Here is a 15,594-nt window from a genome sequence, read left to right as displayed (position 1 = left end):
CCAGAATAATACAGAAAAACTGTGCAGATATTACACAGATACACCGCAAAAGCAACAATGTAAATTTGTCACACATTAGTACCGTCGTGATATAATCGTGTAGCTGTCAAAGAAACCAAATACTAAGTCATCTTTAATCCCACAGAAAGTACTTTACATAAAGAATGTCTTTTCAAGTAAACCAGAATGTTGCATTAAAATCTCATTAGCAGTATATAAGCAGTATGTAAGCCGTATATTCGTTACGTAATAGTGCAACCAACAAGCAAGAAAGTACAAATTCAATCACTCAAATACGTGTACTGTCGGTAAGGAATGCTAAAATTTTTCTCAAGATTAGCGTCTATGTTACTTTTTTCTGAGCCAGCCAGCGCACGTGGCTGCCTGCGGTGCGAGTCATTGTCTGCTATCTCTTTGTTGGCGTGCGTCGTTATTGGGATTAGGAGACCTAGCTTCTAAAAATTCACCTTGCCGAGAGGGCCCAGCCCTGTTTGATTCCCGCCAGTTCTGATGAAATTCAGGTCTGTCGTTATGATTATATTGTCTGTCGTCATGTCGGTAGTTCCTGTAGTTTCTTTCTTGTCGGTTAAGTGGTGGAGAATTTCACCCTGAATTATCACTGCATGGTGGACCGTTGCGTCTGAAGTTATTCTGTCTCCCGTGATAATAAATAGTTCTGGTTGCCATATTGTTAGATTCTATGATTGTCTCTGTCATATTCATTACTACGGAAATGCGATCTTTCTCTGTAACTATTACTACTCTGCCAACGGTTGTAATACGGGTGGTGTCTGTTTTGGTCACGATTTGCGTTGTAAGAATAGCCTTGTCGTGTCCAGTTATTATTTCTTTCATCCTGGAATTGTGACGGATGTGACCGGTAATTTTTGTGCTCCTGTTTTCGCGTTCCGCGATTGTCAGTGTCAATTTCCAATTCTTGTAAGAGTCCCTGAAAAGCTTCAATGTCGTCTTTGCAACGTCCTGCCAAAATAATATGTCGTAAATGTTCAGGTAATTTGATTAAGCAAATGCGGATGAGTTCTGAGGGGCTGTATGGGTTTGACAGGTACTGATTTTTGTGCAACATGTCTTCAAAATATTTCACAAGACTGGAGAATTCAGATTGTTCGAAATGTTTCATCATTATGATGCTATGTTTTACTCGGTCTTGTGTAGCTTGAGACCAATACGCTGAGAGGAAGGCATGATAAAATTCTCCTTCACTGTGGCAGTCGTGAATGACCGGTCGCATTCTTACAGCTGGTTCATTCTCTAAATAGCCACACATAAATTCTAATCTGTACTCTAATGACCAGTTGGGAGGAAAACAATGATAGAATTGATGAAGCCACCCTTGTGGATGAATGTCGTTGCCGGAATTCTTAAATGTTTTGAATTTACGTGTAGTAATGAACATCGTGTCGGCGAGTCGCATGTCGGTCATTGTTACTTCGTTTCGGCGGTTCCATCTCAAAATTCGGTGTACCTTGCCAATTTCTTTCATAATTTCCGAAGTACCCCGTGTTATTATTTTGTGGCTCTTCCGTATTTCTATGTCCCTCTTCCCGTATTGGAGCGCTGAGTGTCCTCTGAAATACGTAATTCTTGTATTACCTGTGTCAGCTGATCTTGTACTTCCCGGATTTCTCTTTGGTGTTGCGTATATTAATTTGATTCTGATTTTGTTTGAATTTCGTAATTTGTTCGAACTCTTCTGTGTCATTAAAGACTACCGGTTTTGTGTCATTCAGATTATCATCTACCTTCGTAGATAAATTATTTAGCTGATCCGAAAGTTCAACTTCTTTCTCTGATAATGAACTAATTTCCTCCATGTGTCTTTCTGAACCAATTTTCAGAGTATCTACTGTTTCCTTTAAGTTTTCCTGAGTTTTTGCAAGTTGCGTAACCGAATCGGTAGATGCAACTGAGTCAATTTTAGCTTGCAAGGTCTCATTATTTTCATGAACGATAGTTTGCAGTTCTTTTATAGCTGCTTCGTGATTCTGTAATGCATTTTCATGCCGCGAAAAAATAGGTTGAAAATGCTCAGAAATTTGTGTTTTTACGTCATTACAGACTTTTTGACATTTCGATTCGATTTTAAGTAACTCAGCAGTTAAACCTTTACGTGTTTGTTCAAGCGTTTGTTCCAATGAGTCTCACTTTTGAAGCTGTTGCTGTGTTTGTCTCTGATTTTGTTCCATTGTGTCTAACTTTTGAAGCTTTTGTCCCATTTGTTGTATTAATTGTAACAATGCACTGGTGTCTGAAAGATGTTCCTCAGTGCTTTTCGGCAGCGAATTTGCACCGGCAACATTCACATTTTGACAAGCAGAAAATGTGTCTTTACTTATATGAGAAAACGGTGAGGACCGAAAACCTTAAAATACAGTATTTGCAAGATTGTGTCCTGTCATTTCGGATTCCTGAGGCGAGCTGTTGCCGACCGATCGATCGATAACGCTTCCTTGTTCACTAATTGTTTCACTGTCTACGCCATTATTTGCCACCCGCTCCATTTCCCTATGCACAATTACAAAATTACTACTTTGAATGTCTGTTAATTCATTACACAGTGGTGCTGATAAGCTACGCTCGTCGTCACTATTATTTCTCAGTTTACTTTGGAGCCTAGTGTTACGTTTTTCACACGCCATTATTGCCACAATATTTCACACGATAACACAGAAAAGCACAATTTGAAGAGCAAAAATAAGAGAACACATTAACATAGCACTGAAAATAATATCTAGTTAATTGCAAGCGCAGCTGCGAAATACTTGGTGCAAATCTACATACATGCCACAACTGTTTTACTGTACAACAATGAAAGACTGCAACTACAAAGGAGATTCTCTCTACAATTCGCGCTAACAATAAACAAAAGCTACACTAGTTACACAAACTACAAGAAAAAATCAGAAGATTCCAGTGAGGTATCCTCGGCTAAGGGTCGACATATGAAACGTCCCCTTACAAAAATTTGTGAATTACTGTGCTGATAAATCTCTTACATTATTTGATTCTCAAACAGCTGAGTAGAACTGAACGTACTCAGACATTTCGCTCTTTACCTATTCTGATCAGCACTAAACTGATACACAATATTTTTTAGCGCAACACAATCTGACTTTCAATAATCCCTACAAGAGAATGACCCTTACTAAATTAACCTATACGTTTCACAAATCACTTACCTCACAAAAATCTTCGTTACTCGAACTACTGTAATACAGCGAGTGCCAATACTGCTAGCTAAATAAGATTCAAACTACTGAAGGCACTAACTACTGATAGGCATAGTTAGCAAATGAAAGATTTTGATAGAGAACAAACAATGTATTTACCTTAATGGTGTTCAAAAGTCATAATATATATAGCAGTTCATGACATCCCTTCTTACAAACGAACTGTATCTGATGGACACACGTCCAGATCACCCGCTCTCAAAAATCCGCCATCATTTCCCCACATCAACCACTGCTGGCGGCACACCCCCAACTGAGCAACGCTATGCACTGTTCACATCCAGCTGCCCAACACTACAATGGCAGACAACAATGCAAACTAGCCACAGACTGCACACAGCACAGCCAGTGATTTTCATACAGAGCACTACGTGGCATTAACAATAAGAAAACCTCAACAGCCTACTTACAAGGCGTGCAACCATTATAGTCACAAAAAACTATAAGCAATTTAAAAATAAGCTGGATGATTGTGGCAAAACAGGTACTAAATGTCTTTTCGACCCATTTCTCTTATTGCTCGTTTTGCGTTTCGAACACTGCCCATGTTCAGAATACCTGACAAAAATACATTATCAAATATAAAGTTACATAGCGTACATAAAATACAGGTTTGTTAAATAAGCAATGTAGTTGCAACATATTTGCACAAGAATTACTTTTGATAGATTGATAGATACAGTTTTAATTGTTATATGTAACTTTGACAAGAGCATCAAAATTTTTCAGGAAAATTATGAAGTTACACAAAATAGCAGCATTAAATAGATACGATGACTTAGCACGTATAAAACTTACAGTGCAACGATAGGATAGTTTAGATGTTCCCCAAAACAAATTTTAGAAGGCACGAGTGTACAAAATGAAATGTGGATTTTGCGATGACTTCTGCATTGGACAAATGGGGAGAGTGTTTAAGATCCAGAGAACACAGTGTGCGAGTAACAGTAATGCAGCGGGTTGTCATTTGAGAGACCAGAACCATCAACTCATAACAACTGAAAATAGCCTTTTCATACTACATTCTGGAAAAATGGTAATATATCAGATTTTCTCGAGGAACCTGAAATCCTATACCAACAGTCGCTTTGCTCCCAACCTTCTAATTAATGAGCAAACCTTCTAGCAGTCGGAAGTGGTTTTTCAGTATATCTGATCACCTGCTTGTGAATAAAAGAGAAATAGATAAATAAGCTGCGTTATTAAACATCTACTGCTGAAATCCTCCATGTTTTCCTTTTCGAAAAAAGAAACAAAATTTAGCTATGTATTTTTCTATTTTGTTCCCATGGGATTGTGACAGATTACAATTACAGAGAAATACTCGTCTTACTTTTTATAAATCACATTATGTGTAATTCTCTCCTGTTATCGTTTTTATATATTAAAAAAGGCTGTGTTACCAAAAAAATATTTCCTTGCATGTATTGTTTTTTGACTAATTGAGTGGCATGAATAACTCTTAAAATTTTTAAACACATATTCTAATTCACATATTACTTTTAACAATAACTTTTAAGATGGACAAATATGTAACTAATGATAAGAATGAAATAATGATGTAAATCAGCGCCATTGTAGTTACACTGCCTGTTGATCATTTACCTAGCGGGTGCAAGAGACCATTCCTATCATTCCACTGTAAGTTTTATGTGTGTTTGGTCGTCGTATCTCAGAAGTTTAACTGTAGCGTACCTCTTCATTATTTAACTAGCATTTCCGGAAAGTAGCGTAAAGTTTAAGTTGTTGTTTCAGAAACTTTGCACTGTTGTTTTTGTTTACACATAGTTGCTTATAGGCCAAATTTGTGGAACCATATTTTCGTTTTTATCTGTGATTTAACTGACTTATTCTTAATAAACTATTAGGTTTATCATGAGTGAAAAGTGCTTGACTTGCCGTAGAATTGCTAGGTGTGATGGGTGCTATAGCTTTTTCCATGTGGGTGACTGTAGTGGCATGGGAATAGGGGAAGTAAATGAGACTCATCAGTGGTTTTGTAGGATTTGTAGTAGAGATAGGATAGAACAGAAGGGGAAAATTGCCGCCCTTCAGGCTGAGTTAGACAAGGCCAGGGGAGATCTTGAAAGGTTAAGGAGGGAGAAGGTTAAAGAGAGGTGGGAAGTGGCAACAGGCAACAGGAGGAACAGGCCTGAACTTTGTCTGACAGTTTCGTTGTGAATGTGCAAAATAGATTTGACCTGTTGCGTCAGTTAGAAGCTGGTGAGCCTCAAGCAGTTGCAGGTGTAGATAGGGCACAACAAACTTTCAGCAGCAAATTGAAAAGTATGAATGTAGGGAAATCAGTAGAGAAAAAGAAAGTGTTGTTGTTAGGTAGTTCCCATGGCAGAGGTGTTGGCCAACTTTTGCAGGATGAACTAGGATCAGAATACCAGGTCACCAATTTTTTTAAACCTGGTGCTGGCGTGGAGCAGGTTGACAGAGGATTTAGGATCACTTTGCAAAGATTTCACTAAGGAAGTCACCGTGGTTATAGTGGGTGGGGTAGGTAATAGTATTGACAGAGATCCTGGGTACAGTACAGAGAGTGACCTGGCAAAGATTGCATCAGCATCTAAGCATACTAGTGTTGAGTTTGTATCTGTTCTTGGGCGCCATGACCGACCTCATTTGACCTCTTCTGTCAAGAGAGTTAATTTGGAGTTGGAACAGTTGCTTATGTCGGGTGCAGGGTCACACATTGGTGTGGTTCCTGTTGATTCTCTCAATAGTTGGGATTATAGTAGGCATGGCCTTCAGCTCAACAGGAAGGGGAAGGGTAAACTGGATGGGAAAATAGCAGCAAAGTTAAAGGGGGGAGGCACTGTCATGAGTGATAAAATACCAGTGGTTATAGGGTTCAGAAAAGACCCTTTTTTAGGGTAGTGAGGACAGAAAGAAACCAAATTCTAATAGAGGTTAGGAATGAATCAAACCTTCAGTTTGAGAAAGGAACAAAAAAACATAATTATAGCTTATTACATCAGCATAAACAGCCATTGGTTAAGAATTTTCAACAGTCAGCAGATATTAGGACTCTAGCCAATTTTAACTCTGTCAATGTGAAATGTCAGCTACCTTTATTGCATCAAAATATTCGAGGACTGAGAAATAAAACTAATCAATTAATTATCTGCATAGATTGATTAGAGTCTTCAAACCCAGCTGACATAATCTGCCTCTCTGAACATCATGTGACCACTAGTGTAGAACCTTTAAGTGTTACAGGGTTTAGGTTAGCATCTCACTTTTGTAGATCAGAAATGGAGAAAGGAGGAGTTGCCACATTCATCAGGAGCTGTCATAAATTTAAGAACATAGACATTCATAAATTTGGCCTAGAACAGCATATGGAAGCATGTGCAACAGAAGTAGAATTTCACAAAAAATCCTTCATAATATTAAGTGTATATCGACCACCTGCAGGTAACTTTAATATGTTCATAAACCACCTGTACTGGCCTATTTAACAACCAAAAACAAAGGAGTAGTGATTGCTGGTGATTTCAATGTAGATTTCCTTAAAGACTCTCCCAATAAGAACTTATTTGAGTTAGTAACACTATCATTTAACTTAATTCTCACTGTAAAGTTCCCCACTAGGATAGCCAATTGCTCATAAACAGCCATTGATAATATCATTATAGAAAAGTCCAATGAACAAAATTATATTACAAAACCAATAGTCAATGGCCTCTCAGATCATGACATGCAGTTCCTTCTGTTAAATGTTAATACTGAACATGATATAAAATCTGTTAAATCTGAGCTCAACAGGGTAATCCATAAGCCAAAAATTGATTATTTTAGGAGACTCCTCAGAGACATTCACTGAACTGATGTTTACAATGCTCATGGCTTGAATGAAAAATATAACACTTTTGCTAATAAAGTGTTTACCTTATTCGAACACTGTTTCCCCCCAAAACTTACCAAGGTTAGATCAAATTCTACAAAGAAGCCATGGATTACTTAAGGAATAGGGGTATCTTGTAAAACAAAAAGAAAACTGTATCTGTCACTCCGAAACAGTCCCGATGTTGATGCTATAGCACATCACAAGAAATACTGCAAAATATTAAAGACTGTAATACGGACATCAAAGGAAATATATTACAAGGAAAAGATAGTCATATCAGATAACAAAATAAAGACAATATGGGATATAGTGAAGGAGGAGACCGGTAGAACCAGACATGAAGAGGGACAAATAGCATTAAGAGTAAATGACACATTGGTGACAGATGTGAAGTGTTGCAGAACTTTTTAACAAACATTTTATAACTGTTACTGAAAAGATGGAGTTGTCAGATTCTGTAGACGCTGCTATGGAATACCTCAGACCAGACATTTCAGGTAACTTCCATAATATGAATTTGACCCTCACTACCCCAGCAGAAATAATGTCCATCATAAAATCTTTAAAATCAAAAACATCTAGTGGGTATGATGAAATATCAACAAAGCTAATTAAAGAATGGGATTCTGAGTTACGTAACATATTAAGCTATCTGTGTAACCAGTCGTTTATCAGTGGAATATTTCCTGTATGGTTAAAATGTGCTGAAGTTAAGCCACTGTTTAAGAAGGGAGATAAATAAATAGCATAAAATTTCTGTCCAATTTCACTGTTGCCAGCATTCCCAAAAATTTTAGAAAAGGTAATGTACAATCGGCTTTATATCCATTTTATCTCAAATAACACACTGTCAAAGTCACAGTTCGGATTTCTAAAGGGTTCTGATATTGAGAAGGCTATCTACACATACAGTGAAAATGTGCTTAATTCATTAGATAAATTGCAGGCAACAGGTATGTTTTGTGATCTGACAAAGGCATTTGACTGTAACAATCATAATATCCTTTTAAGCAAATTAGAATATTATAGTGTAACAGGAAATGCTGCAAAATGTTTGAAATCTTATATCTCTGGCAGGAAACAATGGGTGTTGTTAGGAAAGAGACATCTATCAAGCTATCAGGCATCATCCAACTGGGAACTAATTACATGTGGGGTCCCACAAAGTTCCATTTTAGGGCCCTTACTTTTTCTTGTGTATATCAATGACCTTTCATCAGTAACATTACTAGATGCCAAGTTCGTTTTGTTTGCCGATGATACTAACATTGCAATAAGTAGCAAATCAAGTGTAGTCTTAGAAAGATCAGCTAATAAAATATTTGTGGACATTAATCACTGGTTCCTAGTCAATTCTTTGTCACTGAACTTCGAAAAAACACACTAAATGCAGTTCAGAACTTGTAAGGGGTGTCCCACGAGTATATGGCTAACATACGATGACAAGAAGATAGGAAACGTGGACAGTGTTAAATTCTTGGGATTACAGCTTGATAATAAATTCAACTGGGAAAAGCACACCACAGAACTGCTGAAGTGTCTTAACAAGTCTCTATTTGCAGTGCGAATTGTGTCGGACATAGGGGATATAAAAATGAAAAAGCTGGCATACTATGCTTACTTTCATTCCATAATGTCATATGGGATTATTTTTTTGGGTAATTCATTAAGCCAGGCTAACGTTTTCGGGGCACAAAAACTTGCAGTAGGAGTTATATGTGGTGTGAACTCAAGAACATCCTGCAGAAGCCTGTTTAGAGAACTGGGGATACTAACCACTGCTTCCCAATATATTTATTCTTTAATGAAATTTGTCATTAAAAATATATCACTTTTTCAAACCAACAGCTCAATTCATGGAATCAATACTAGAGATAAGAATAATCTTCACAAGGATTTAAAGTCACTTAGTCTTGTACAAAAAGGTGTGCATTATTCAGGAACACACATTTTCAGTAACTTGCCAGCAGCCATAAATAGCTTAACAACCAATGAAATTCAGTTTAAGAGAAGCCAAAGGGATTTATTTGTGGCTAACTCCTTCTACTCCATTGATGAATTTCTCAGTAGAACCAACTGATTATATATATAAAATAACAATATAACTTCTGCACAATTTCAGTGCAGTAATGTGTTCATTGTAAATAAGTGTGTGTGTGTGTGTGTGTGTGTGTGTGTGTGTGTGTGTGTGTGTGTGTGTAAGTACAATCTAACTTCTGCACCATTTCAGTGCAGTAATGTGTTGATTGTAAATAAGTATTATAGTAGTTGTATTACATGTTTATTGCCTTATAAATAAATAAACAACTTTTTTTATTTTATTTCAGTGCATTAGTATTTGTAAAATGATCCTTTCGTATAGTGTTCATTAAAAAATGACGATCATTCCACTTGGGACCTGTGGAATGATACATTAGCTTATTTGTTTGAGTTGTAAATATTTGTCATGTATTGTTGTTTTTCTGACATGTTCTACATCCTGGAGGACATCCTCACTACGGATCAATTGGAATGAAAGTAAATATAATCTAATCTAAAGTATCAGAGGTGTTAGAACGCTTTTCGCTTGTAGCTTCCGAGTCGGTATTCTCAGGACCAAGATCCGTTACATCAAACTGATATATTTACAATTCATCACCCCTGAGAGTTTGTTACACCATCACGGAATCACCGTGTATTTCTGTTGAGTTCGCCACTGTTCTTGTCAACATGAGATCAAGTGCAGGCACTAGACCTGTACTTTACATATTGCTTCAGACGCTAGGCTCTTTGTTCATCATTACCTAAATTTTTACTTCGTAAAATTTCGTTCTGTTGTAATATAATAGCTTGTTTGGGCTACATAAAATTCCTTATAATTATACGTATTTGAGTTTTCATGTCTTTCCGCTTGTACATACTATATGAACAATCATCATGTGATTGTTTTAACATGTGTTTCCTGTTTCTAAATGATCCCCAACACTACTAAAATTTATTGGAAAGCAAAACCGCATCTTATTCACATTGGTTTAATAGGTTTTGTAGGGACATAGCATCCATAACGTAATCCTGCGAAGACTTTATCAGTTAAGCTGAAACGGCCGATATGTGTGGTCAGAATACTACGATACGGATGCCTCGTTTTTAAAAGGCGATGTTTATTATTAATCAAAATATTGAGAAAAACGCATCGACAACTTTCGAAATACTTTACCTCGTGAAACTCCAGTTTCAGACTTTTAGTGGAGAAATGTAAGGCAATCAAGTGATATGCAAGTCGTTCACACTGTGCTCAGTTTTTATTTTAACATTTTTATTATGTTATTCGTTTTTTTTTCATTTTCCTCACATCCTTTCATCTATAGGCTTCAACCATATATTGTAAACATGATTTGCATGCCTACATAATCATCAGATTGTCCAAGTTTCAGAATTTTATTTTTGTCCATAGAGCAAATCTAAAAACATTCCTTCCCTGTCATTTTAAAGTACAAGCTATAATCCGATTCACAAGACCATAATTATGGCGTAGGGCTTGGCTTAAGCGAGTTCCGGCACCATTACGAACAGAGCAAAGGTAGCAACAGGTGGTGGTTTGCATTAACAGCCTCAGACTGCACTGATTATATTTGCTTCTGATAAATAGTGTGGTGGCAACGTTGGTGAACATAGCCTAACTGAAGTGGAACAGACACAAGGTTTCCTTCTGTGCTGGTGGCTAATAGCAATTAGCAAACAGCATGAACATGTCTGTTTGTTTTTGACAGTTGGCTTTACTTTAGGCACTAGAAGCTGTGCATCTGCAACCCCGGATAAATCTACTATAGAAAAATGATCATATCCACGGGTGCTGTAGAAACGAGAATCTGTGGAAGGGGGCGTGATTTATACACAGCCTGACCAAAAGTATTCGGACAACCCTACGTAAGGCAGAAATGACCACGAGATGTAAGGATAGGTGCACCCGCCAGTATAAAAAAAGAGGCGGAGAGTCCTGTGTTGTCGGTAGCGGAGCAGTGACACCCGAATGGGTCGCTCAAGAGAGTTCAGTGACATCGAATGTGGACTAGCCACTGTATGTCACCTGAGCTACAAACAAAACGAGATAGGCCAGTGGTTACAAGATGTATTCGCATTCGGGAGGACGTACTACAGTTTAAACCCGCGTCCGGTCGGCCGGAGTAGCCGTGCGGTTCTAGGCGCTACAGTCTGGAGCCGAGCGACCGCTACGGTCGCAGGTTCGAATCCTGCCTCGGGCATGGATGTGTGTGATGTCCTTAGGTTAGTTAGGTTTAATTAGTTCTAAGTTCTAGGCGACTGATGACCTGAGAAGTTAAGTCGCATAGTGCTCAGAGCCATTTGAACCATTTGAACCAAACCCGCGTCCGACCATCGTGTTTTATATTTTCCGTGATTTTCCCTCAGCGCTCCAGGCAAATGCTTTAATGGTTGCTTTGAAAGGGCACGGCTGATTTCCTTCGTCATCCTTGAAATAATCCGAGCTTGTGCTCCGTTTCTGTGATGTACATGTCAACGGGACATTAAACTCTAGCCTTCCCTCCTCTCTTCTGAGTAACGATTCGATCACGGACATTTCAATACTTCTAAGCCTGCCCAAATCGACTGGTGATGTCAACGTGAAGTGGAAATGCAAGGGAGCAACCTCAGCTAAACAAAGGACAAGCATAGCCCATTCACTAGAGGATAGGGACGTCGAGCACTGCGGAGGGTAGTTATAAAAATTGCTAGAAACCAGCGGAAGGAACCACTCGTGAGACACAAATTGTTACCTGAATTGCAGCTAGCACAATGACAGCGCCCAGGGAGTTTATAAAAATGGGCTACAGTGGTGGAGAAGCTCCTCGTGAATCGAACATTTCTGTATTCAGTGCTGGGCGACGCCTGAGGTGGTTTAAATAGGACTGGAGGGTAACTGGGAAGAAGTGATTGGGAGTGATGAATCACGCTATAAGCTGTGGCAATTCGAAGGAAGGGTTTGGGTTTTGCAAATGCCTGGAGAACGTAACCAGCCATCACGTGTAGTGCCACCAGTGAAGTACAGAGGAGGTGGTGTTACAGTATAATGGGTACTTATCTGTGGTTGCGGTGTGTGCCCCTTATTTTGGTTCAGGAAACGCTAAATGCGGAAGGATATGATTACATTTTACAGCATTGTGTGCTACGTCCAGTAAGTTAAAAAAAATGGCTGTGAGCCCTATGGGACTTAAGATCTGAGGTCATCAGTCCCCTAGACTCACAACTACTTAAACCTATCTAACCTAAGGACATCACACACATCCATGCCCGAGGCAGGATTCGAACCTGTGACCGTAGCAGTCGCGCGGTTCCAGACGGTAGCGCCTAGAACCGCTCGGCCACCCCGGCCGTCCGTCCAGTAGGGGAACAGTTCATTGCCAATGATTATTTGCATCAGCATGGTAACAAACCATGTCTAAAATAGCATTTTCGCGGTCATAGTTTCTGGGCAATGACGTTGCTGAAATGGGCTGGCCCTAACCAGAATCCCTAACTGAAACCCATGGAACTCCTTTGGGACGAGCCATACCGCTGCGTTAAACATCATTACCTTCTCTGGTTCTGCTCTTGTGACATAATAGGCTGCCGTTCCTCCACAGACATTCAGAAACCTTACTGTAAGTGACCCGTAGCAGAGTTGAAGCTGTAATAAAAAAAAAAAAACCTTCAAATGTTCATATGTCTGTGAAATCTTACGGGACTTGATTGCTAAGGTCATCAGTCCCTAAGCTTACACACTACTTAACCTAAATTATGCTAAGGACAAACACACACAGCAATGCCCGAGGGAGGACTCGAACCTCCGCCGGGAACAGCCGCGCAGTCCGTGACTGCAGCGCCTTAGACCGGTCAGCTAGTCCAGCTGTAATAAAGATGAAGAGTGGGCACACCCTATATTCGTGTCAACTGACAGGTGTCCGCATATTTTTGATCACGTAGTGTAGGTCACAAGCTAAACTTTGGAAGCAGGAATAACATCGTTTCACCGTCGCCTTCCCAGCCGTACGGCTGTGCGGGTCGCCTTAGCCTCTTCTCCAGGTATCAACCTGTGCCGGCCGACACGTGCGTGGTTTGGTGGGCGGGACGGGCGCCACGCCCACGCGCTATCAGCGCCGCTATCGCCCCAGTGCCGTCGTGTCGACACGGCCCTTCCGCCCTTTACTCCGGAGCCCTTCGCCTAATTACTCCAAAATATTTCGGCCAATTTAGGTCCGGGCGCTCACATGCCCCACCCGACGGTCCCGCCACACACGACTTCCGAAAGCACTTCTCGTCTTACGCACTTCGGAGACATCCAACCCGGCTGTCGCTCCGAATGAAGAGTGAAAGCAACGCTAGCCACCGTACGGTAATATGTCGCTGATGGTTTTGGTGTCTGCTTGCATTCCTCCAGTAACTCCTAACTCGAAGGCTAATGTGCGTATGTGTCAACGTTTCGTTACATACAAAGGAAAGAATATGTGAAACAATTACTGCATTTTTTTTCTCTTCTGTGATGTCATAACAAATATGCTACTATCCTGTACCTTTTTCTTGTTAGTGTTTTCCATACATTCCTTTCCTCTCCGATTGTACGGACAACATCCTCGTGGCTTATCTTATCAGTCCAACAAATTTTCAACGTTTTTCTGTAGCACCGTATCTCAAATGCTTCGATTCTTTCTTTCCCCTTTTTTCCCACAGTCCATGTTTCACCACCATACAATACCGTGCTCCAAGCGTAAATTCTCAGAAATTTCTTCCTCAGTGAAGGCCTATGTCTGATATTAATAGACTTCTGTTGGCTATTAATGCCCTTTTTGCCAGTGCTAGTCCTCCTTGCTCTGTCCATCATGAGTTATTTTGCTGCCTAGGTAACAGAATTCCTTAACTTCATCTACTTCATGATAACCAATCCTCTCGCTGTTGTCATATCTGCTAATTCTCATTACCTTCGTCTTTTTTCGATTTACTCTCAGTTCCTCCTTACCCCCTTTGAATCCGAGCACCAAGTTCTTGGTCTTCCACTTTTATTGTTCCCTCTTGGGTCTTGTACACACTGTATACTACCTGTCTTTTCCCTACAGCTTCCCCCTATTTTTCTCAGAATTTAGAACATCTTCAACCATTTGACATTGTCGAACGCTTTTTTCAGGTCGGGAAATCCTAAGAACGTGTCTTGTTTTTCCTTTTGCCTTGCTTCAGTTATCAACCGCAACGTCAGAGTTGTCTCTCTGGTGCCCTTACCTTTCCGAAAGCCAAACTGATCATCACATAACTCCTAAATTGTCTATTCCATTCTTCTCTACATTATTCTTGTCAGTAACTTACATGCATGAACAGGTAACCTTATTGTGCAATATTTGTCACCCTTGTCAGCTCTTTCAATCTTCCAAATTGTTTCGATGACTCTTTTCCGAAAATGAGATTGTATGTCACCAGACTCGTACATTCTACACACCGACGATAATAAGCATTTCGATGCCTCTTCTCCAAATTATTTTAGAAATTCTGATGGAATGTTATCTATCCGTCCTCCCTTATTTAATTTTACGTCTTCCAGGACCTCTTTTTAATTCTAATTCTAATACTGGATCCCCTATCTATTCCCGTTTCTGCTTCCATCACATCTTCAGAGAAGTTTTCCCCCTGATAAAGGCCTTCAATGTAATATTTCCACCTATCCGCTCTCTCCTCTGCATTTAACAGTGGAATTTCCATTGCACTCTTTTTAATGCTGCTACCCTTACTTTCGATTTCACTGAAGGTTGTTTTGACTTTTATATACGTTGAGTCAGTCCTTTCGACAGTCACTTATTTCTCGATTTATTCACAATTTTCATACAGCCGTTTCACTTTAGCTTACCTGTATTTCCTATTTATTTCATTTCTAAGTGACTTGTATTTCTGTATTCCTTAACTTCCTTGAACTTTTTTGTACTCCCTTCTTTTATCGATCAGCTGAAGTATTTCTTGGTGTTACCCAAGGTTTCTTCGCAGTTACCGTCTTTGTGCCTATGTTTTTCTTTCCAGCTTCTGTGACTGCCCTTTTTATGTCCATTCCTCTTAAACCTTACTGCCTACTGAACTATTCCTTATCGCAATACCTACAGCCTCACAGAACTTCAGGCGCAGTACTTCCGTATTCCACTTCTTTGGGCACTGATTCTTTCTGATTAGTCTCTGAAATTCAGCATACTCTTCATCACCAGCAAATTGTGATCTGAGTCTGTGTGTACTTTCGGGTACGCCTTAAAATCCAGTACCCGATTTCGGAATCATGATGTAACATAACTGATATCTTCCTGCACCTCCTGGTCTATTCCAAGTATACCTCCTCCTTTCTGATTCTTGAACAGATTACTCGCTATTACTAACTGAAATTCATTCCATAACTCAATTAGTTCTCCTTCTCTCTCATTCCAAGTACCAAGCTCATATTCTCCTTCAGCCTTTTTTTTTCTACTCCTTCCCCTACAACTGCAT

Source organism: Schistocerca nitens, chromosome 1 (assembly GCF_023898315.1).
Source record: "Schistocerca nitens isolate TAMUIC-IGC-003100 chromosome 1, iqSchNite1.1, whole genome shotgun sequence".
Taxonomy (NCBI): Eukaryota; Metazoa; Arthropoda; class Insecta; order Orthoptera; family Acrididae; genus Schistocerca; species Schistocerca nitens.
This window is presented reverse-complemented; position numbering follows the sequence as displayed.